This window comes from Manis pentadactyla, chromosome 4, assembly GCF_030020395.1.
Source record: "Manis pentadactyla isolate mManPen7 chromosome 4, mManPen7.hap1, whole genome shotgun sequence".
NCBI classification, from domain to species: domain Eukaryota; kingdom Metazoa; phylum Chordata; class Mammalia; order Pholidota; family Manidae; genus Manis; species Manis pentadactyla.
The window spans coordinates 29,644,114-29,657,914 of NC_080022.1; the positions used below are offsets into that span (position 1 = coordinate 29,644,114).

The window sequence follows — 13,801 nt, forward strand, 5'->3', positions numbered from 1 at the left end:
TTGACTTCCCATGACCAAATTATGATGGCTCCAGGTCCTACCAGTTTGACTAATGGAAATTCATCTCCCCAAGTGTCCCCCAATTTTTTTTCTAGGAGTCGCCAAAGGGAATCTCACATTCTCACAAAACCAGACAGCTGCCCTCACTGTTTGATTCTCCTCTCCCACCTCAGTTTCCCTGTCCCTGTCCCCACACCCCTCCACCCCCCAACCCCACCACGAAGCTACTTGGAGAATCCAAGCCACAGGGAGTGCAGTCCACGGCCATCCCAGCCCTTAGCTCCTCCGGGATCTGCCTCAGAGGCTTCATCCCCTGTCACCCTTCCCGGAACAGCCTGTGTCTAGTGACTGAGAGAAGCGGGGGTGTCAGGGCTGGCCGTTTCTGCCTGATGTGGATCTCTGATGCACAAACACATTTCAAAGCTCCCCACCAGGCTGGCCCAGACCTTCTTCCACCCAATCCTGCACGTGCTTCCTCGCCTTAATGGGTGGTGATCTCAATATCATCCTGTGATCAGCATCTGCTTCTGGAGAACGCGACCGGCAACAGGAAGCCCACCCTGCACTGTCCATCACACGGTGGCCACTGCCTGTGCCTAGGGCTGCCCCTGGCTGTTCCCCAAACCACTAACCTTTGGGATCCATGCAGAGGAGGGAAGAAGGTCACCCTCCAAAGCAGCTTTGCTTTGCCCAGAGCCTCACAAAGTCTCCCTAGATTTCTGTCTATTTCTATCCAGGATTTCTTGCCTAAAATCTTACCAGATATCTTATGGGAGAAAAAAAAAAGTTCTGTCTATTCCCGGCCTTCTCCCTCTGACTGAAATGCTCAAACCCCGCTCAAATCCAGGCGGGGCTGAATGGGAAGCAATGCACATCATCCATTCCAACCTCAACCCCAGAACACTCCTCTCCTCCCCTCCTCAGAAGTAAAAGCTGCCATGCACATCAACAGTTCTGAACCAGACCCAGGGTGGGGGGAGCTGGGAGCGGAGAGCTGGGGGAGGAGCAGGAGTTAGCTCTATTCTGCATGTAAAACCCCGAGCCCGAGCCAGGTCCACAGCAAGTGTCCAATAAATGAGAACTATTATCATCACTATTATTATTGTGAACCGCGAAGCTATCGCCCGTAGTTGGTCTGCTGGCAGCAGGAGGCAATGCGGGCTGGGCTGCTCCCTGCTCCAGATCACTAACCCAGGCTAAGTGGTGGTAATTACGACTGAGGATGACTGCTATCAGTGCCAAGTTCCAGAACGGCTACAGCAATGAGCCAAGAGGCCTCTGGCTCCGCTGTGGGCTGTAAGGCTGAGCAGTAGTTTGCACAGCTGACCCTGTGGCAAGGTGGGTACAACACAGGAATGCTGTGGGAATACTGTCCCTCACGGCACCCAGGAAAAGAGAGCCCCTTGTGGACAGAGGTCTGGCACCCAGCATGCAGGAGAACCACAAAGTTCCAAGCCTGTTGCTGCAACCCCATCCCAGGGGCCTGGGCCTGTGGAAGCCCTTCTGTGGCTACCCAAGGGATCCACATGGGCCTTGCCTCCTAGGAAGCCACAGCTCTCTGCAGCCTGGTGGGGCTGCGCTCTGCTGCCAATTATTTTTGCATGAAAGCAGCCCTGCCAGTCGAGGCTTCATGGGAGTTGCTCAGGGTTGCAAGAAGTCCAGCTGTACATGAAGCTTGTGGCCCAATGAGTTGATAACTTCCTTATTAGAAAAGTGATTCCTTCCCCTACCCCCACATGAAAATGTGGCCCTGCCTTTAACCTGAATAAAAATGGCTGAGCTGACAGGCGCAGGGAAGTCTCAGCCACTAAGAAGGTAGCTAAAATTATGTCTTTCCTTCAATTTCCTATGCCTCCCTTCCTCCCTACAGCTAGCAGTCCCAAGGGCTGCAGGACAGGACGAGGCAGGGCTGGGGCCCAGCAGTGAGCTTCAGGTAGCCAGCAGCTGGCCTCCGTCTCCTATCTGTTCACAGCTCATCCACTCCCTCCAACTGGGCAGGGAAGGGGGCGCTGAGCTTCCGCAGAACGCTCATGCTCAGACCGTGCATGAGCTTCCACCTCCTCCTGATAAAGCAGTGGCGTCTCTTTTGCCGGCTTCCATGATCAGTTCCTTCCTACCAAGTCCGCACCCCTTGAGATCCAGGAGCACTGAATCACCAAGCTCCTCCTGCCTCCAAGCTTTCAGCACATGTTGTTCCTTCTCCCTGGAAGGCCCTTCTCCCTCATGCACCTGTGAACCCCCAGTCATTGGTCAATGCCCATCTCATGTCATTTCCTCTTTGTAACTCTCCCCAACCTCCTTCCCCCACCCCAACTCTACAGCCCATACCCACTGATTTAATCACTGCTTGCTCCTCAGTGATCCCACCGCACCTTGAGCTTCCTCATTTTGCAATGCCCTTGTCTCCCCTGCAAGCTGCTCCATGTAAGGGATCCTCACCCTTTTATCTCTGTACCTCTGGCATCAGGTAATGGGAAGGCATTGCTTTGTATGTTGCTCTGATGCAAAGTGAACACGAGTGGATGGAAAGGACAGATCACTGGGGAGAAAAAAGAAGGGGTTCAGAAGACTGGAAAAAAGAGGAAGTGAAAAGGGAGAAGAGGAGGGAAGAAGGAAGAGGGAGTGAAATTGGGGGTGAAGTGAGCTGGAGAAATGGAGAATAGGGGGTAGGAGTGGTCACTCATGGGCCTGGCCTTTTTATACCACCTGTGGGAAGTTCCTTGTGCCAGGTGCTGCTCCTAAAGACCTAGGAATGTCCTGGGAGACACACAGAGGTAAGGAACACATGCAGGGGCTTCATAAAGGATGTACCTGGAGAAGGGCTGTTGATGTCAATCCCAAGCTAAAGTACATGCCAGGTTCTAGCAAAATCACTGAGTCAAGCCCCACTTACCCTTCACGCTTTCTTCTCCACCTTCCAGTCTGCTCTCCTTTGGCCCTGACCCTGACCATTGACCAAGCACTCTCCCGGCCTGCAAGAGGTGTCTTGCCTTTCCTTCATCCTCTCCCCTACATTAAAACTGCACGAATCATTCTTAGTTCTGGTTTCGCTCTTACTCCCCAGTCATGCCTGGTTTAAGATATTAAAATTGTAAATTTGGTCACAGAGTAAATGATTTTAAATTGATTCCTAAATAATTGCTCCCTATACTGTCTACATGCACTAAAGTGAGACTTATGCATTGTTTTTAGACAGTGGCATAGGGAAATGTGACCTGAGCCCTGATCTTCACTGAAAAATGTGAGCTAGAAGGAAAACTCAAGTTCTTAGGGCTACATTTCTCCAATGAATTACCCATCCGTGTCAAGACAACACACGCACCTCGCCCCCAGTTCATGGTTCCAGTCCTCTAGTAGATGCTGGGAGCAGCCCCTACTCTCACAAACCCCAACACTTTGGAAACCTGCAGCTTTCTTCATAGTCAACAACCTGAGTCTGAGTATATACCTGGCAGAACCTCCCAGACCTGGTCTTATTCCCCTGTCCTGCACAGAGGCCAGCAGGGGCCTAGCAAAGGCCTGATGAATCAATGAATGAATGAAAAAATAAAGGGAGGAGTGAATGAATGGATGTGTAGGAAAAAAATCCATGAATGAATATGTAAGTGAATCAGGAAACAAGGAGACCCTTTGAGCACTAGAGGCTACTCCAGATGTCCAGGGGCCATGACTGCAAGATTAGCCCCAGGGAAGCTGTATCATAACCTATATAAAAACTCCCATTTTCTATTACAAACATGATCTTCCCTTTGGAAAGACACTTAAAGCTTAGAATGGGAAATAAGTACATTGTTCCTTTCACTTTAGTGCAAACCAGCCAAGACTTCATGCTCATTTTCTATCTCAAACCCTCAAGAACCACCTGGTTTATTTGAAGTCTGGGACTGTTTGGGGCCAAGGTGTCCAATGAAGACATAGGGTACTACAGAAGGTAGTGAGTTCCCTGTTGATGAGGTTTATAAACAGACACTGAATATGGCAAAGATGATCCTCCCTCTGATAGGCATGAGTTTCCCTGTGCTCCATGGAAATGGAAAATCATTGCCCAGGTCTTTCCCCCTTCTTTCTTTCTCCCTTTGGGTGACATTCAGTACTTGGTAAGAGAAACCATTCAATAAATGCTACATGCCATTCATCTGTGAAATGACAGGTTAGATTCCCAAGCATAAAAATTCCATGGGCCCCTCCCCCCTAGTGATGATTATCATAGTTGCATTTTTAACATGTATATGTGGGAGTGTTTAAATAAAGCCTGGTTCCCTCACTAGAAGGTTAACATTTCTTATCTTATTTCAGGAGGCAGCATAGTATGGTGGTTAAGAGCATGAGCCAAGGTCATACATATTCTGTCTCTTTTACCTATACTGTGTGACCTTGAGCAAGTTCCTTAACCTCTCTGTGCCTCAGTCTCCTTATCTGTTAAAAGGATAATAGTACCTACCTACCTTTTATAAATATTTCCCATTATATTTGAAGATAAATCAGACAACAATCTGATCCTATTTTCTTGGTTTTTCTGATACTTTTAAGATAACCTCTTAAATTTTGAACTTCCTTCAATGTTTCTTCCCAACCTTTGGCAGATATTTTTATTTCAAGGACATTTTCTTCTAGTATTTCCTCAATTATAGTTTTATGTCTATGAAGCATTCTGCATTTGGAACTTCCATTAAATAGAAAGCAAATTTCCTGTATCTGGCCCCCTGTGCCTGTTTCTTTGTTTCCCCATTCTTTCTAAGGTTCTTTTCCTTTTTCTGTAAATTCTATTTCATCTCCTCATAATCTTCATCTGAGTTTTGGGAGAATTTCTCATGCTAGTTTCTAATTAATCAGGTTGGTTTCTGAAGTTTCCACTCAGCTATGCACAGCCTTGACAGGGTGGAAAGGAATGGAAATCATACCTTTCCTAAGAACTCTTTATTGTTTTGTTTCAGACTGATCTTTTAAAATCAACATAAGAGCATTTTGACCCTCGCTAAAAATACAACTAAGGCTTCCCTACTTTCCAAAAGTATTTCTTTTGCTGGGTGCAGTTTGTGCTAAATGTTCAGATTGGTCCCTCAGTCCCTCTCTTTGAACACTGAGTCTTTTTACAAAACCAGCAGCTTTTCACCATTTTCTCATACTTGTTGATGATGTTTATAGTTGGTTCACTTTGGATAATCCCTGGTGATTAAGAAGTCATGATAGCTTTCCCCAAAAATGACTGGGGGCAGTCAGCAATCAGAATTTATAAATTAAAATTAGCTTCAGCTACAAGTGAAAGAAAACGGAAAATAACCAGTGGTTTAAACAAGATATGTTTATTTCTCTCACAGCCAAAAGAAATCCCAAAGTTGTTGGTTTAGGTTTGATATGATCCACAGGGCCAGGGGTCCTAGCTTATTCAATCTTACTGCTCTGCCTTCCCCAGCACATGGCCCAAAATCGATGCTTCAACTCTAGCCATCCAATCAATAATCCAGCCAGCAGTAGGAAGGTGGAGAAAAATCACACAACTTCCCTTTAAGAACACTTCCTGGAAATTAACCTCACCATTTCTGCTTACATTCCAGTGGCTAGAACTCAATCATATGACCACACGTTGCTGCAAGAGAGGCTAGGAAATGTAATTTTTATTCTGGGTGGCCACTTGACCTGCTTCAAGTTCTATTGCTATGAAAGAAGAGGAGAATGGATATGAGGGTACAACTGGAAGTTTCTTCTTCTTTTCCATCTTGAGGGTGGCTGGAGAAGGACTGAGCCCTGCTTCTTTCCCTTCTGTGAGAAGTTTCTGACCTAGAACTTTCTGTCTTCTTTATTTCCATGGATACCACTCGGATCCAAGAAGAGTTAAGGGGCTGGGCAGAGTGGAATTTCTTCACTCACTCTACCAACCAATGCATAGCAGAGCAAGCAGTGCTTGCCTCTTTCTCCACTCTCCTCTTCCTTTTTTTTTTTTTTTCTAAAACTCTCAGAGGTTTCAGATAAGTGGCTGAGATCTCTTTGTGGTTTTCAGAAATCATGTAGAATTTCCTAGTTACTTTAGTTGCAGCACTTCAGCAGGAATGATAAGAAGTCAAATTCAGGAACCAAGTTGGCATCTTGGTTCAAGAACCTAAAATACAGATTTGGTCCTATGATTCCACTGTTTAAAATCCTGCTCTCAATAAGCACATGAAGAGATGTCAATATCCTTAGTCCTTAGGGAAACACACATTGAACACCTCTACAAACCCATCAGAATGGCTAGAATTTAAAAGATGTAGAGCCTCCTGGAATTCTCATACATTACTGGTAAGAATGAAAAATGTTACTGCTTTGGAAACAGGTTGGTAGAAGTTAAACATACACTTATCATCTGACCCATCAATTCTACTTCCAGTTAATTACCCAAAAGAAATGAAAACATGTGTCCACACAAAGATTCACACATTAATGTTCATAGCAGCTTTATTTGTATAACTAGAACCTTGAAAATAACCTAAATGTGCATCAGCAGGCAAACAAATAAATAAATGGTGGAAACTGATACAACGGGCTACTTATTCAGCAATGAAAAGGAGTGAAGTACTGCTATGCACACCATGAATCCAAAACATGCAAAGTTCTAAAATCAGCTAAATGGGTCTATGTAAAGTGACTAAGCTAAATGAATGTATATAGTGACAGAAACCAGATCAGTGGTTGCCTGAGCAGGGGTGGGAATGGCGGTTGAATGTAAAAGGACGTGGAAGAACTCACAGAGGGTAATGACATGTTCTGTGTCTTGATCGTGGTGGTGCCTGCTTGAGTGAATGTATTTGTTAAAATTCATCAAACTGTACACTTACAAGGGTGAATGGGTGCATTTTACTGTGTGTAACATACCTCAGTAGTGTTGATCTAAAAAAACAAAATGAAACTTGCCCTCTTCCCTTGTCCTAAAGGATAAAGGTTAAACTCTCTAAAACAACTTAGAAAAATCTTTCATGATCTGGCTCCTGCCTCCTCCTCCAGGCTTCAGATATTCATGTAATCATTGTGACCTGCTACTGCTGGAAACTCCGACCAGCTTGGTCTCTGATGACGAGAGTACTGTGGAAGGGGAAATCCACTGTTGCTTAACAAATGCAGTATTATCGGCAGATTCTACCTTCCAGGTCCCAGATGGAGAGAAATAATAAAAGGAGACCTAACTGGCAAGGGGGCTGGGAACTGGTGAAAAGATGCTCTCTCAGTGCCCCCAGCTTTATCAACTAGACGTCAATGTCTAGCAGAGCTTACCTGCTGCTGCAATATGCTCCCATGTATTTTTCCCAGGATGGCCCTGTTATTTTCCTGCTTGAGAACAAAATTTAAATTTTGAAAAGGGGAAAAAAAAACTCAGAAACTTTCAGTCACTCATTGTACATCACTCACAGTTTGTCACTCTATCTTGAAATCTTCCCCTGCCTGGCTTGGCTTTAATGGGTTCAGCATTTAGGGAGCTAGGCAGCGGATTATGTGTGAAATGCATTAACCTCTCACATGAGTGTAAGAATTGCCTTAATAAAATAGAGCTAAATCCTGCTTAATAGCAATAAAACAAAAGCCACTATGTTCCAGGGATGCTAATGACCTGTGAGTCATTCCTTTTGATTTTACAAGGCTGAACATTTGGAATTTGTCCCTTTTTATGAAACTTTTAAGCTTGGATAACTGCTGGAAAAATAACAAGTAAAAATATGTTTGCTGCTCACAGATAACCAGAGAGCCATGAAAGTTCCATCATTTTCTTAAGCGCCATCATCCTGAGACAGCCCGAGATCTGAGACAGATACAAATGACAAATAGGAAAGAACTGATTATAATAACTAATACTTGCCTACTGTTTTCCTGCTTCCAAAGCTCTTTCTTACTTGAATCAGTTGAGTCAATTCACATAACAGACTTGTGAAGTAGATACTGTTATCTCCATCTTACAGATAAAGCAATTGAGATTCAGAGAGGTAAACTAACATCCAAATTCTCACAACTAAGAGAATTAGAACTAGTACTTGGATCCAGGTCCCCTGAATTCACATCCCCTGCTGTCCCTGAATGCTATTTGCCTATTTATCTTTAACAACAATCACCTCCTTATGAAATGGATGAAAAGAGTATGGGTGCTCAAAACCCTGAAACACAGCAATGCTTTGGCCTCCTCCATTTCCCAGCAAAGTGAGGCATATCATGCCAGCATCTGTTTTCTCTTATCAGGACTTCGGTTTTCTGCCCATGCTGGTGATAATTATAATAATACAAGCCATTGTTATGCAATAATAATAATAACAGTAATAGTAGTAACCGCTGATCTTATTGAGCACTGCGACTGCTATCATTAGTGAACAGTATGTCAGGCACTGCTAAATGTTTTGTAAGTTTTGTCTAATTTAATCCCCACCATAATGTGCTAAGTATTATCACTACTCCCCATTTTTCTGATGAGGAAACCAGGGATTAGTTTAATTAAGAAAATTGCCCTGTCATGGGGTCAAGTCATAGGGTAGACTAACAATGCTGTTGGTCCTGATTTTCAACCCCTTCCTGTAACAGAATGACTTTGCAGATCCTCCCATAAAGAAGTGGGGACGTTTCTGTACCACTTGAATCCAGTCTCCCACTTGCTTTGGCCAAGAAGACGCAGCAGAAGTGGTAATGTGCCAGTTCTGAGTTTGTGTACTTCTTTTTCTCTCAGAACCGTGCCACTGCCATGACAACAAGCACAGACTTACCCACTGGAAGAAAAGAACTACATGAAACAAAACTGATTTGTCCCAGCTCAGGTCATCCTAGACCAGCCAGCCCCCTAGCTGGCCTACTTGACCACAGATACATGCACAAACTCAGCCAAGATCAGCCAAGTCAGGCCTAGATCAACAGAACCCTTCACTAACCCATAGACAAATGAGAATGTATAAATTATGGTTGTTGTAAGCCACTATTATTGTTTGTTATGCAGCAATAGCTAATTGTTACAAAGTGGAAGCAGGATTTAAAGCCAAGTCTTAACAAGCTCTATAGGCTGTACTCTTTCTGATACTCCACATGGATAGATCATATCCTTCTAACCAACCCCAGCCAGCAGTGTTAGGAGAAACATCAATGTCATCCCAGGGGAATAGGATAGATTGTATCGTGCACTGAGAGTTTAGGCCATTGTCTATTTTGGTGGGAAAGTGGAAAGACTCAGATGACCTGGGTTCTGAATCCAGTTTTGCCACTAGATCTGCTTGAACTTGAACAAGCCACTCATCTCTCTCAGTTTCAGTGATATTACCCATGAGGTGAAGAGGTCAGGATGTATCTGCTCAAAAACTAATTTGCCAACAGCTGCTGTGTTAAGCAATATGATACAGGCCAAGGAAACGAACCTTATAAAATTCTCATCCTTAAGAAGTTCACAGTCTAATGGATATACAGACATCACAAAGAAAAAATGGCACCATACAGGTCTTGTAGCAGGCAAAATAATGGTCTTTCAAAGAGCTCCACTTCTTAGTCCTGTGTCTGGGAAATTGTGAATAGATTATTTTGCATTTAAAGAACACTTTTCAAATGTGGTTTAGTTAAAGATCTTGAGGGAGATAATCCCAGATTATCTGGGTTATTATAATCACAATATAATCAGAGGGCTTTTACAAGAGGGAGGCAGGAAGGTCAGAGTCAAAGATAGAGCTCTGAAGATGACATTGCTGGCTTTGAAGATGAAGAGAGAAGCCGCAAGCCAAGGAATATAGGCAACCTCTACAAGCTGGAAGAGGCAAGGAAATGGATTCTTCCAAAGAGTCACCCGAGGGAGTGCAATCCTGCCAACACCTTGATTTTAGACAAAACCCAGTTTGGACTTTGACCTCCAGAACAGGAAGAGAACACATCTGTGTTGTTTTAAGCTACTAAATTTGTGGTAATTCATTAGAGCAGCAAAAGGAAACTAATACACTGCCTGGCTCAGTATCTGACTCTTACGATGTCCCTGGAACACAAGTAAGAAGTACCTCCCAATGATTCCCCAGTGATACTGCCAGTGTCAAGCCCTGGGGAGCTTCTCAAGAAAGCCTCTTGGGGTGCTTAGTCCTCAGGCCTGTGGCTTCTTTTGGGCAGACCTAATTGAAGAAAGTGATGAGATGTCTCTGGCTGGCCACCAAACTCCACCTCCTCTTGGCTTCTGCAGCTCTTATCCAACCACATGGTTGTTCCAGATTGAGGCAGGGGGACATAGAGAGGAGCAAGGTGCAGCCCGCTCTCCAGAGGGGGAGGCGCATGACAGCACGGAGTATCTGAGCATGCACCAAAGCCTCAGGGTGGGAATGATGCTACCTTCTCCCTTCTAGGTTTTTGACCAAGACCCACCATAGGAAATACATTAAATGCCATCACCCAGCACACAATTTGTGTGTGTATATGTATGTATGTATAACTAACTGAAAGATTTTGTAATATAGCACTTAATACATGTGATGCATTCTGATTATGTTTTATTCTACCATGTTTTGTTGTAAAAATGCTGGTCCCAATTCCTTCAAGTGATTTCACAACCCATTGAAGGGTTGAAATCTACAGCTTTAAAAACCCTTTTAAACCATCATCAACCTCCTCATTGGTCTCCTGCCCTGGGCAGTGGTTCTCAACCAGGTATTACAATTGCCCAGGGAACTTGCAAAAATGTAACATCCAGGCCCTTCCTCCAGAGATTCTGATATGACTGGTCTGGGGAAGAGCCTGGAGTCCGTATTTCTGCAGAGCTGCTCAGGTGAGGCAGACATGCTGGCAAGGCTGAGGACCACCTGCCACTCCCAACCCACACCCACCAGCGCATGCACCTGCTGAAAACAGAACTCAGTTCAGGTCACTCACCTGCTTAGAACATTCCAGTAACACACATGCACATGCACACACACTCACACACATATACATTCCCACTCACACACACTCTCACACGCACAAATGGACACACTTTTACAGGATTAATTCCAGATCCCTCATCACAACACCCAAGGCCTTTGATGTACAGGCTCTAACAGCCCTTTAGGGGGGTCTCCTCACCACACCCAACTTCCTCTTGCCCCACCACTCCTTGCTTACTTTCCATCAGCTCATGCTCTAGGCCCCGGGCCTGGGGAGCCCTTCCCTCTGCCATCCTTCAAGCCCTGGCTCAGGTCCCATCTTCTCCTCAAACCAGCCAATCCAAGCCCATACACCTAACCACATCCTTTACTAGCTTTTACATCCAGGCCAATATTCTCCTGCCAAAATCACCCCGGTACCAGGTACCACACAACTCAAGACAGTCCCTCTACCCCAGGGCCCACTGGAACTATTCAAACTAGCCATTCCTAAGCCTGCCTGCCCTGCCTTGCCCATCCCTTCCCTCTGAAACCTCAATAAAGGCTTCTGTTCACATGTCCTCCCACTCCTGCCCCCAGACTGACCCTGGTGCTTCCCCATTTGGCCCTGCGTGGCAGTCATCCTCCTCCCCTTGGGAACGAGTAACAACTGCCTTCTCAGCGGCAAATTGTGTCCCGCTCTTGGCCTCACCATACCTGAGTGGCAATAAAACCTACCTCCTAAAACAGCTTGCCTGGGAACTCCTCCAGGGCAGGCAGCTTCTCCCAACACAGCCTTGTCCCGAGCACACCCTGCATGACAGGCGCTGGGCTCTGCCTTTTTCCTGCATTATCTCATTGATTCCTGCAGCAGCCTGGTGAGGGGGGTCCTGACCACACCCACTTCACACATGAGGGGATGAAGCCAGCTGACAGAGCCAGGTTTCAGACACAGGTCTGTCTGGCTCCCAGGTCAGCTCCAGTGAAGGAGTGATTCCCCAGCCAAAAGCCCCAGCCTCAGCCTCAGAACCCCTGGCGAACTAGCAAACCAGGCTGGCAGGCACGGGTGTGCAGCATGCACAAAGGCAGCCCCTCTCACAAAAGCAGAGCAGGGCAACGAAGGAAATCAGTCTCTGGTCGCTTGCCAGGCTGGGCAGGAGCTGCTTCCAGAAAGGGGTCCCTTTACTAGTTCTCACTCAGGTGCTCTACAAACTAGCTGTACCTCAGAACCACAGACATTAATGTCTGCTATGATGCCTGCTAGTCTCATTCATCCACTGCATCGTGTGGAGAGGACATGTGCTGAAGAGCATTCCCAGCATGAATACCAAGGGCTGTCACAGATGTGTCAAACCACAACTCAAGGCGTCAAGCACCAAGATCAGTCCTGCCCCTCCCTGTTAATTAATTCTCTCTTCCGCTTTGTGTTTAACATAGACGGAGCCTGTTCCTCAAATTACTTCATTTGTCTCTGCAAGAGAGGATTCCCAGAGATGTGTACTTTAAACAAGTCCTCACTTTTGTCAGTGTAACGTATGTGATTAAAGCTTTCAACTGGAGCTCTGTTATAATACCAAGTGGTCCTTGTCCCTTAAAGCCAGCCTCAGGATTACAAATGACCCCCTGCTGAGTTCTAAGAAGCAGCGTGACCCAGCACACTGTGAGACACCCTAACCCTCCTGTCCTTACAAGCAGGTCACTTACTTCCCTATCAGAGAGACCAGCTCCACCAACTCAAAGCCCAGAGCTCTTGCTTTTTAAAAGCAATCTCTTAGCTATGCCACAAGAATGTCATTCTTACAAAAGATATGCACAGAGAATCACAACCATGGACAACCTCAGAGAACTATGGGCATTTGGTGGGAACCCAAAGGTGACACCAACACAAGTGCCTATGTGCTCCAAATCAACATTCCTCAGCCCGTGACCACAGGAATCCTGGATGTCACCAAATGATGCCCTCTGTGCCCCAGGCAGTCACAGTGTAACACCTACCCCATCAGAGTCAGAGAGCCCTACAGCCTAGCCTGGGAGTCCCAGGGTGCTCATGCCAAAGTCCTGCTGACCCTGTCACTGGCCCACAGCCCAGGCTACCCTTCCTGCATCCATCTGGCCTTGGAGAGGACTGAGGGACAGTTGCACTTTGAAAGGCAGTCCAGCCAGGAATTGTTGGGCACAAAAGAAAGAGATATGTATTTTAGAAATCACAGTGCACTATATAGCCTATAAATATAAGATCCCATTGTGAGCATTACCCTTGTCACACACCTCCCACTGTGCTTTCATCCAAGCCCCACCCCTACTCCCCTCCCCATCCCCCTTAACTCATTCTTGCTCTGGGATTGGGTACAGCTCGGTTTCCATCTCAACTCCACCACTTACTGATTGTGTGACCTTAGTCACATTGTTCAACAGCCCCATGCCTCTCTATAAACTGGAGGTAAAAACTCCTACCTTGTACAATTATGGAGTTTACAAATGTAAAGGGCTTAACCCAGTGCTTAACACAGAGTGATAAATGCATAACAGTTTCACACTTCCCAGCCTTTGCACATGCTGTTCCCTCTACCAAAATTCCCTTCCCTCTTCTTAGCCTGGAGATTTCCTACCTTCCTTTAAAGGTACACCTTTGATGCTACCTCTTTAGGAAATGTTCCCCACCTGCTCCAAGATGATATCTCCACCTCCTCCTCCACACACACTCCCGCACACTAGAGCACCCTCCTCTGTGACGGCCTGGGCCACACCAGGGTACCAGGATCTGTTCACAGGTCTCTCTCCCTGGTGGTGAAGTCCTGGGGGCAGGACTTACGTCATCCATCTTTGGGCCCCCAAATGATGGTTCCCTGTCTGATACAAAGCAGATGCTCAATAAAGACTGGCTGGTTTAAGTAATGAATTAGTTATGCTCATCAATGAGGGAGAAGGAAGGGAAGCACAGAGGAGCCCTCTAACCATGTTACTAGTAGTGGGATTAAGCACCCTTTGGAGCCATG

The 13,801-nt window shown here is 45.9% G+C and overlaps 1 long non-coding RNA gene across 3 annotated transcripts in view; it reads right to left on the reverse strand.

Moving 5' to 3' along the window:
- LOC118907708 (uncharacterized) overlaps window positions 1–13,801 on the reverse strand; it is a 141,582-nt gene that overhangs the window by 42,213 nt on the left and 85,568 nt on the right. The window contains exons 4-5 of one of the 3 annotated variants that reach the window (XR_008996972.1): window positions 7,701–7,768; window positions 4,771–6,097 (exon numbers count right to left, since the gene is read on the reverse strand). This is a non-coding gene — a long non-coding RNA (uncharacterized LOC118907708). Of the gene's footprint in view, window positions 1–4,770; window positions 7,769–13,801 lie in introns of those variants that run through there. The other 2 variants (XR_008996973.1, XR_008996971.1) reach the window with 2 other exon arrangements.